Below are 9,610 nucleotides of genomic sequence, written 5' to 3' on the forward strand. Positions count from 1 at the left end.
ATTAAAATTATAAAGTAGGATTAGTCCTCCATGCTTTGCCCATTGGCTTAAACAACGGGTAACATTGCTACTATTTCATGCCATCATTTATATTGAGTTTAACTCAGTGACCATGAATTCACATAAAACCATAAGAATCTGATGAGAAAGTATGTCATAGGTGACATCTCAAGCTATTACTATGAAGAGGTTTGAGAAGGTTACAAATAGCCACATTAAAGTCAGGGAATGACTAAGCATTTGAAAAGAGAAGAAAGAATGTGATTATTTTATTAGAAGGAAGATGAGAGGTCATAGATTAAAAAGAAACAGGAAGCTCAGAAATGGGAAAAGAAGAGTCATGGTGTCAATTAGGTGCATAAAGGCTGTTCCAGATGGCCAGAGGAAGCGTGGGAGAGCAGTCTTCTGGGACCAGGGCTCAGACAGTTGCAACAGACTGTGACTGAGGCTGAAGACTGTAAATCAAAGGCACTGAGGGGGAAAAATAACACCCATAGAAACATTACGCTTTACCTCATGTCCCAGCCCAATTTTAACTTTTCCTTTTAGAATATGCTTACAAACACTGCCCTAAAATTTTAAAAATCTTATAGTTAAGTTTTAAACTTCTTCTACATATTTACTACATACCCAGAATTTCCCAATAAAATAGGGGAAAAATAGAAATTGTTTGAATTAATACCAGCTTAAAATTCTTGCTCACACACAGCAAAAGAGTCTACCAAATGAGTTGGTGTTGTCATATTCCTTCAAGAGAAGCCTCAGCAAGTTCGGTAACTGGATCAAAAAAAAAAAAAAAAAAAATCCTGTCAGGCTTAATATGTTAAAAATCTTGTGAGATGAAAGTTTAAAAAAAAAAACCCAAAAAACAAAGGTTCTCTGAATTCATAGCATTCTTTCTCATCATTCACCTAATAACCCAGCTTTAAAATTCAGACATTCACAATATATTTCTACCAAATCAGCAACCTCAAAGTCTCTCAAATCCTGTCTTTCCTCTTTATCCCTAAAGCAACAGTGGAATTAATGATTTTGTTCTCTTTCTGTGAGGAGGGGTAGCTACCCCATCAGCCTCCTCTCTACTTTCTTGAAAAACAGGCTATGCTTATCTAATTGTTCTCCTGAATATCTTTCTGTAAATGGCAGTTTTCAAATGTTGGTAACAGGACTATTTTATACACTTAAAAAAATTACTGAGGACCCCAAGGAATTTGTGTTTGTGTGGGTTATCAGTATTTACTCTACAGATGGTCCTTACTTCATATGTTACCACATTAAGTCAAACTCAAGTATATGAGAGATTTTACCTGAGTTATCACAAGGCTGTGCAAAAAGCAAAGACAGAGTTCCAGGGCGCCTAGGTTTTGTTTAGCATAGTACAGTGTAAATGGAAGATGGAAGATTGCTTGTACTAGAAATTATAGTTGAAACGTTTATAAAATATTTAGTCACCAATTTATTTAAAAATAACAAAAACTCATTAATCCCATGTTAACATAACTAAAAACTATGTTTTCCAAAAGAAAAAAAATTAGCAAAAAGCACCTCATCTTACCTTTTTGCAAATTTCTTTAATATATGGCTTAACAGAAGACAACTGGAATTCTCAAATCTAGATATGCATTCAGTCTGTTGAGTTCCATTTAGTTAAGATATATGAAGAGAATATGGACTAAACAGCTGTGCAGTTGGAAAAAAGAATATTTTTCAGTTTTTTCAGATAATTATTTGATATTACATCAAAACACAACAAGAGGTAGAGTCTTAAAGGTTAGGTGTAATTAAAGAATGTGAAAATATATCAAGTAACTTTTTATAATCTTTTCCATTAAAATCCATTGATTTATCTTGCATTTTAAAGGATTTTACCCATGCAACATTTTTTTTAGCATAATGAAATAGTCATTTGGAAAACATTCATTCATTGAATTATACCAATCGTTGAAATGTTGACACTTTTCATTATAAAATATCAATAAAACAGCATTCATCAATCCCACTGATCTCACCAGAAATGACTTTAAGTATTATTAGGAAGCCATTAGGCTATCAGAGGCAAATACAGATTTTCCAAAATTCCAATTTTTCTTTGAAAACACAAATGTTATTATTTGCAACAAATACTCTTAGTTGTTTTCCTTGAAGTGACAGCCTCACTTCACTCATTTTTGCAATATATATGTCAATACCCACATATGAGTAACAATATTTATTATCTGTTATTCTTTCAAGTAAAAATTATTTTCCATGAACTATTCAGCTAGACACTCCAACAAAAAAGTTCTTTCTTAAGACAGTTAGTTATGGTTTGCATACAAACTGCTTTATGTATACTTCCCATTTTACCACACAGAATATGAAAAAAAAAACATTTACTCAAGGGTCATGATTTAGTAAAATCAATAATCTGTATTATTTCACCAAGGACTTTCTTAAGTGACACTGCATCTTTGTTTTAAACTGCAAGAATATAAAGACTACTAGTACTATTTGGTACTCCTAACTTCATGTGTGCTAAGACACCAGGAGTTTTACCCTTCATTGCTTTTCAAACATCAGTGCAAATAGCAAGCCAGTGAAAAAAAAGCAAATAACGTCAGTATTACGAAAAAGAAAAAAAAAAAGTTTTAACTTTGCAGACCCCCTGAATGTGTCTTAGGAACTCCCATGGAGCCACAGACCACACTATGAGAATCGCTGCCTTTAAACAAATCTGACCATATCAGACCCCTGCTTTAAAGACTTTCATCTTTTGTCCTAATGTCAAACAAATACACTTTAAACCTGATGTACAGACCTTTGACAATCTGGACGCCAGCTGCCTTTAGACTTGGCTGCCATTCCTATTTCACATGCACTCTTTGCTCCCAGCACCCTGAGCTACTCACTAAGCATCTCACTCTGTGCCTTTCATCACTCTGGGCTTATGTGCAAGTGTTACTTTCTCCCTGATACCTTTCTATCTCTGTCTGAAAAAACTCCTGATTCTTTAAAATCTAACTCAAATGTTAGCACCCATGAGAAGTCTTTCTCTCACTCCTAGGCAGCTGACCAGAGTTGGATACTGCTTCCCCTGGGCCTTTAGAGTACTTCATTTATTCATTCAACAAAATATTGGGAGCATGCATTCATCTTAGGCACTATTCTCAGAGCTAGGAGAACAGAGCTGAACAAGACAGAAAAGAACTGTAATCTAACCTATTAGAACTGATCTAATAGAACTTAAATATTAAGGCAGTGATAGGCAAAGTAATAATAATAAACAAAAAATAAAGTCATATGGTTTCAGATGGTGATAATTGCTATGAAAAAATAGGACAAAGGGATGGAGAATCACCGGGTAAGTCACAGATATTAGTTAAAATGTTCAGAGAAGAATTCTCTGTGGCAGTAATGTTTGATCTAAGACCGGGGAGATTTAAAGGAGTGAGTCAGGTCAAGAAAAGGGGAACGACTTTCTGGAAATGAACTTAGGGTGCTGGAGAGAACCCTAAACCACAGAACTGATCATGACAAAGAGGCAGATGCTGAGGGGATCCATCCAAGTGAGAGAAGTGTAGAAGACAGAGGAAGCCTGAAAAAGCTCCAAGAGGACCCACAGTGCCTGTATGGATGGCAGTGTAAGCACAGGTGTGGCTGCAGTGGTCTATCTACTGGAGAAGTCTGTGGTTTAGGGCCCAGGGGAAGCCTCCAAGCCCAGTTCTCAGGTCTCAAAGATGATTCCTTGAGCAGCTATGTATCCTGTAATATGTTTTTCCTTGAACTAGCTAACTTGGTTCTATTATTCATTGCTAAGAACCCTGACTGATAGAAGAGTCTTAAATACACACACATGTACATATATATGCACATATACACTTGTACATATATATATTTATATGATATTTAAAGCCTTGGGACTCATGACAAAAATCTAAGGAGTAAATGTGGGGTGAGAGAGCAAAAGTGAACTCTTTTTGCTGCCTTTCAATAATTCATTTTCTCCCCACATGGATCAGGTCAGCTAATAAACTCCTTACTGATAGCCCCTTCAGTTCCACCAGTTTAAGACAATTGTTCTACTTGCTTGTGCCCATTTTCCCCAAATGGCATTTTATCTTTATATTCTCTGCCCACCACTTACTCCACAAACCTAAGTTTCCCCTCTCTCTTAGTCAGGTTCTGATCATCTCAGGTGGTGTGAGACGTTGTAAAGAAACAAACACGGGAGGTTGAGGCACCAAGAAACTCAGGAAAGCAGAAGGCCTTTACTAATATCCGAGGGGAAGGGTCAAAGAAAAGATAGGAGTCCAGTGAGAGCTGCAGCCTTGGCACCAACGAGAAATTCAGAGATGAAGTAGGGAAGAGAAGAAGCCGCCTGTTGCTCAGAGCAGGGTAGAGAGGAATGCATCTGGAGAGGCAAAGTGAAGAAGAAATCACATATCCTGGTCTCAGTCTGCTCCAATTGCCATAACCAAGTCCCACAAATTAGGTGGCTTAAACAACAGAAATTTATTATATTTTCTCACAGTTCTGGAGGCCAGAAGTCCAAGATCAAGGTTCCAGCAGTGTTGTGTTCTTCTGAGGTCTCTTTCCTTAGCTTGCAAATGGCCATCATCTCACTGTGTCCTCACATGGTGTTTCCTCCGTGTGTGTATCCCTGGAGTCCTTTTGTATGTCCAAATATCCTCTTCCTATAAGGACACCAGTCAGATTGGACTAGGGCCCATCCTAATGGCTTTGTTTTAACTTAATCACCACTTTAAAGACCTATCTCCAAATACAGACACACTCTGATATACTAGGAATTAGGACTCCAATATATGAATTTTGAGTGGACACAATTCAGCCCATAAGAACCCTCAATGTTAGTCATTTACAATTCTTATTTATCACTTTTTTTTTTAAGAATATTTATCATCCTCACTTTTCTTACCTGCTTATCACCTGCCCTCTGTAATTCCCTGTTCATTTTTTACCTGGCTTATCTGGGTGAGACATAGTTTCCTTTTTTTTCTAAATAATCACTAATTTATTGGTATTTTACAATTTGAAAGACTTTGTAAATGTTTTCATGTTTTATCTCATTTAATAATTAATTATCCTTGTGATATGGATGTTATTATTTTAGGCCCATTTTTTAAATGCGGAAACTGAAAGATATAACAATTAAGCAATTTTCCCAAAGTGGAAGAGTTACTAATTGGTGAAGCCAGGGTTCAGACTGCAGAGATCTGATTCAAGAACGTGGGCTCTAATCACCAAACAATATAGGCTGTTCCCTTAAGCATATCTGAACTACGATCTAGAACATAATTGTTGATCTTATCTTCCTTTCCTGATAATTTACGCATGAAATTAGTGCTCCAAAAAGCAAATGCTAGAAAAAGTCCTTACATAACGTATTAGTTTTCTATTGCTGTATAACAAATTACTAAAGCTTAGCAGGTTACAAGAATACCCATTTGTTATCACAGCTTCCATGGTCAGTGTTACAGGTTCAGTACAACTGGATTTTCTGCTCAGGGTCTCACAAGGGTGAAATCAATGTGTCAGCTAAGCTGTGTTCTCATCTGAGTCCAGGATCCTCTTCAGGGTTCATTCAGGTTGTTGGCAAAAGTAGTTCTTTGCAGTTGTAGCACTGAAAGTTGTAGCACTGTAGCACTGAGGCCCTCATCTTCTTGCTGGCTGCTGATTGGGGGCCACTCTCAACACTTATCAGCTTCTCTCTATATGGCCCTCTAACGACATGGTAGCTTACTTCTTCAAAGCCAACAAGAGAATCTGTCTCTCCAGTCTCAAAGATGGAGACTTATATAACATAATCACAATCACAAGGATTACAAGACACTACTATGAACATTATGTGAAAAATTGGACATCCTAGAAGGAATTGATCAATTCATAGAAACATGCAAACTGAGAAACCTGAATCATGAAGAAATAGAACATCTGAACAGCCCAATACTAGGTAAGAAGATTGAGTCAGTAATCAAAAACCTCCCAAAAAGTCCAGGACAAGATAATATCATGGATGAATTCTACCAAGCATTTAAAGAAGAATTAATGCCATTCCTTCTCAAACACTACCAGAAAACTTGATGAGAAAGGGACACTCCCAAACTCATTTTACAAGGCCAGCGTTACCCTGATACCAAAGCTAAATAAGGACACTACAAAGAAAAAACAAAACAAAAACAAACAAAAAAACCACTCCAGGCTAATATCCCTCAAGAATTTGGATGCAAAAATTCTCATCAAAATATTAGCAAACTGAATTCATCAACACATTAAAAGGATCATACACCATGATCAAGTGGGATTAACTCCTGGAATGTAAGGATGGTTCAACATAAGCAAATCAATAAATGTGATACATGATATTAATAGCATGAAAGATAAAAATCATACGATCATCTTAATAGATGCTGAAAAAGCATTCAATAAAATTCAATATCCCTCATGATAGGAACTCTCAACAAAGTGGATTGAACACATCTCAATATAATAAAGGCCATATAGGACAAGTCCACAGGTAACATCATACTCAAGAGTGAAATAGGTTGAAGCTTTCCCTCTAAGATCAGAAATAAAACAAAGGATGCCCGATCTCACCACTCCTATTCAAAATATTACTGTTAAGTCCTAGCCAGAGGAATCAAGCAAGGAAAAGGAAACCCTGATGTGCTGTTAGTGGGAATGTAAATTGGTAGAGCCATGATGGGAAACAGAATGGAGATTCCTCAAAATATTAAAAATAGACCTACCATGTGATCTAGCAATCCCACTTCTGTGTATATATTCAAAGGAGATTAAATACAATCCTTATCTGAAGAGATATCTGTATTCCCATGTTCATTGCAGCATTATTCAATAGCCAAGATATGGAAACAGCCTAATTATCCATCGAAAGATGAATGGATAAAGAATGTGTTATATATGTATTCAATTGTGAGAAAGAAGGAAATCCTGCCATTTGCAACAACATGGATGGACTTTGAGGGCATTATGCTAATTTATATGTCAGACAGACAAAAAATACCACATGATCTCATTTATAAGTGAAATTTAAAGACACTGAACTCAGAGAGAGATTGGAAAATTGGTTGCCTGGGGCTGAGCGGTGGGGAAAATGGAGAGATACTGGTCAGAGGGTACAAACTTTAAGTTATAATATGTATAGGTTCTGGAGATCTAATTACATCATAGTAACTATGGTTAACAATATTGTATCATATACTTTAAAGTTGCTATGTGTAGAGCTTTAATATTCTCATCATAACAACAACAGCAACAAAATGGTAATTATGGGAAGTGAAGAATTCGTTAACTAACCTTATTGTGGTAATCATTGTGCAATATAAATATGTATCAAATCGTTTACTCAAAGTCTACCGATCTAAATGTTAATCTCATCCCAAAATACCCTTACAGAAACATCCAGAACAATGTTGGACCAAATATCTTGGCACCATGACCCAGACAAGTTGACATATATAAAATTAACCATCACACCCACCCACCCACTCTGATTTTGGAATCACCCAGTCACTGTACTTTTTTAAAACAAGGTGGCAAACTTTTTTTCAGTTTTTTACTCTTAAGGTCAATGATTTATGGGACACTAATGTAGAATGCCTCAGAGTGAACCCTGTAATCATTGAGGATGTCTTCAGGCAATTACAAGGAAAGGTCAAGGCAAAGCTACTGTTGAATACTAAAATCATGTTGAATTTAAAATGAGAGCTGCTTCTACCCTGGTGAGATTCATCCTGACTCACTGAAGTAGGATTCATTAAGACGGATAACCCAAGTTCTACTTGTTTTATAAATCTATCATTTAAAAATATTTAGAAATTACCAGCAGCATCCCAGCCTGAGCGGTAGAGAAAAATGCAATATGCACTCTGCCCTCAAAGGACTTACAATCTAGTAAGGGGAAAAAAGTAGAAATCAATACACGGTCACAGGCACACACCACACACATTTCTGGTAAATGTTGTTTTTTAATCATTCAGAGAATGAGGTTCTCAGTAAAAAATGGAGAGATGCCTAGCCATGTAATTCATCTTTCCTGGAGCCAAGGAAAAATAAAAAAGAAGGCTGGGAGGTAAAGATGGATAAGATTTGAAAAACTGAAGGAGACTGGAAGATCCAAGCAAGGTGACAAAAATAAAACGATTAATATAGCTTATCTGAGAGTAAATAGAAGACGGCTTGAGGGAGAATAAACTTGATATTGATGGGACCTTCAAGTTTCACAAAATTTGCAAATGCCACTTACAGTTCATTTTACCTTCCATAAATTCAAGGATATAAATGCTGAAAAATTTATGAAAGTTCTTCAGACAGCTAATTGTCTTTAAAATACAAAAGCGAAGTTTCTAGCTAGAAATCATCACCTGTCTGACCTCTTTACTTTCCAGTAATTTGCATTACCATCAATTTCAGTTATTTCTCTTCCCTGAGCCACTCTACACAAAGTGAAAAATAATTTATTGGGTCACAGGAACTCGTGTATACTTAAAAAAACAACAGACCAGAAATGTCTCTTTGATCTCCAGATTCACTCCCAAGCTAAGTGACTTTCACTCCTGAACAACAGTTTTACAATACGTACAATCAGAATACGTATCACAAAAATGGAAGAAACCACACATCCCAAAGAAGCAATGTCATTTATAGCGCTGTATTTAAGATTGGGAGCTCTGGACCAAAATTGCCTGTGGAGTGCTTAGAATTTTGTAGCAAACATGATAAATTCAATTAATTTATAGATATTAATCCTATTTACTAAAAAAAAAAAACAAATTATACCCCACCTGGCATAGCATCAACTAATTGACAGTGCTGAAATTTAATTGAGAAATATAAGATGCAAAAGGGAGCTTTTGAAAGTTTTTTTTAAAAGAAAGATGAGGATAAAAGATGGAGAAACCAAAATGTTTATAATAGCATTTTTTTCCATCTTAACATGCTGAAAATTGGCAAGCGTTATCAGATTAGAACAGATATAATGATCCTTTTTTGGGAGGAAGTTCTAGAAATTTGTTTTCCCTAATTCTTCTTTCTCAATCAGCCTATTAAAAAAATAGATATCTTTCTGGGAAGCATATTGCTATTCTTTTCCATGAAATGAATTTCTAGACTCACATGTTGGCAACAGTTATAACCAGCCCTCCTATAAAAGAATAAAGATTGTTTTCAGGATTTCTATGATAGTCACCATGTAGTAGTTACAGTTAATCCAAGCTGTTAACTTTTCAAGGGCACTGCTGCTTTGCAGGGCATAATGCTGATTTTCTTATCTCAGCAATGCTGCCTTTAGTTATTTTTGTGATCTTGATCCTCCTGTATCCTTTTTTTGGTAGATTCAAAACAATATTTCTTTTGTCCTGATTTTCCTCATTAGTTTAAAACAGCATTTTGACTTTGAGTGTTTCATGTGTACATAGAAATGAATCCTGAACACTTTCTCCATGGTGTTGTGATTAATTTGTATTCTTTAACGGGAGCTTTAAAAAAAAAAAAAAAAACTTTTCCTATTACTGAAATCATATACCTTTTTTGTGACTAAAATAAAAAGCATCTGTCAATCCAATTCTTTAGTAATGTTGATATACCATATGCA

Source organism: Pseudorca crassidens, chromosome 3, assembly GCF_039906515.1.
Source record: "Pseudorca crassidens isolate mPseCra1 chromosome 3, mPseCra1.hap1, whole genome shotgun sequence".
NCBI classification, from domain to species: Eukaryota; Metazoa; Chordata; class Mammalia; order Artiodactyla; family Delphinidae; genus Pseudorca; species Pseudorca crassidens.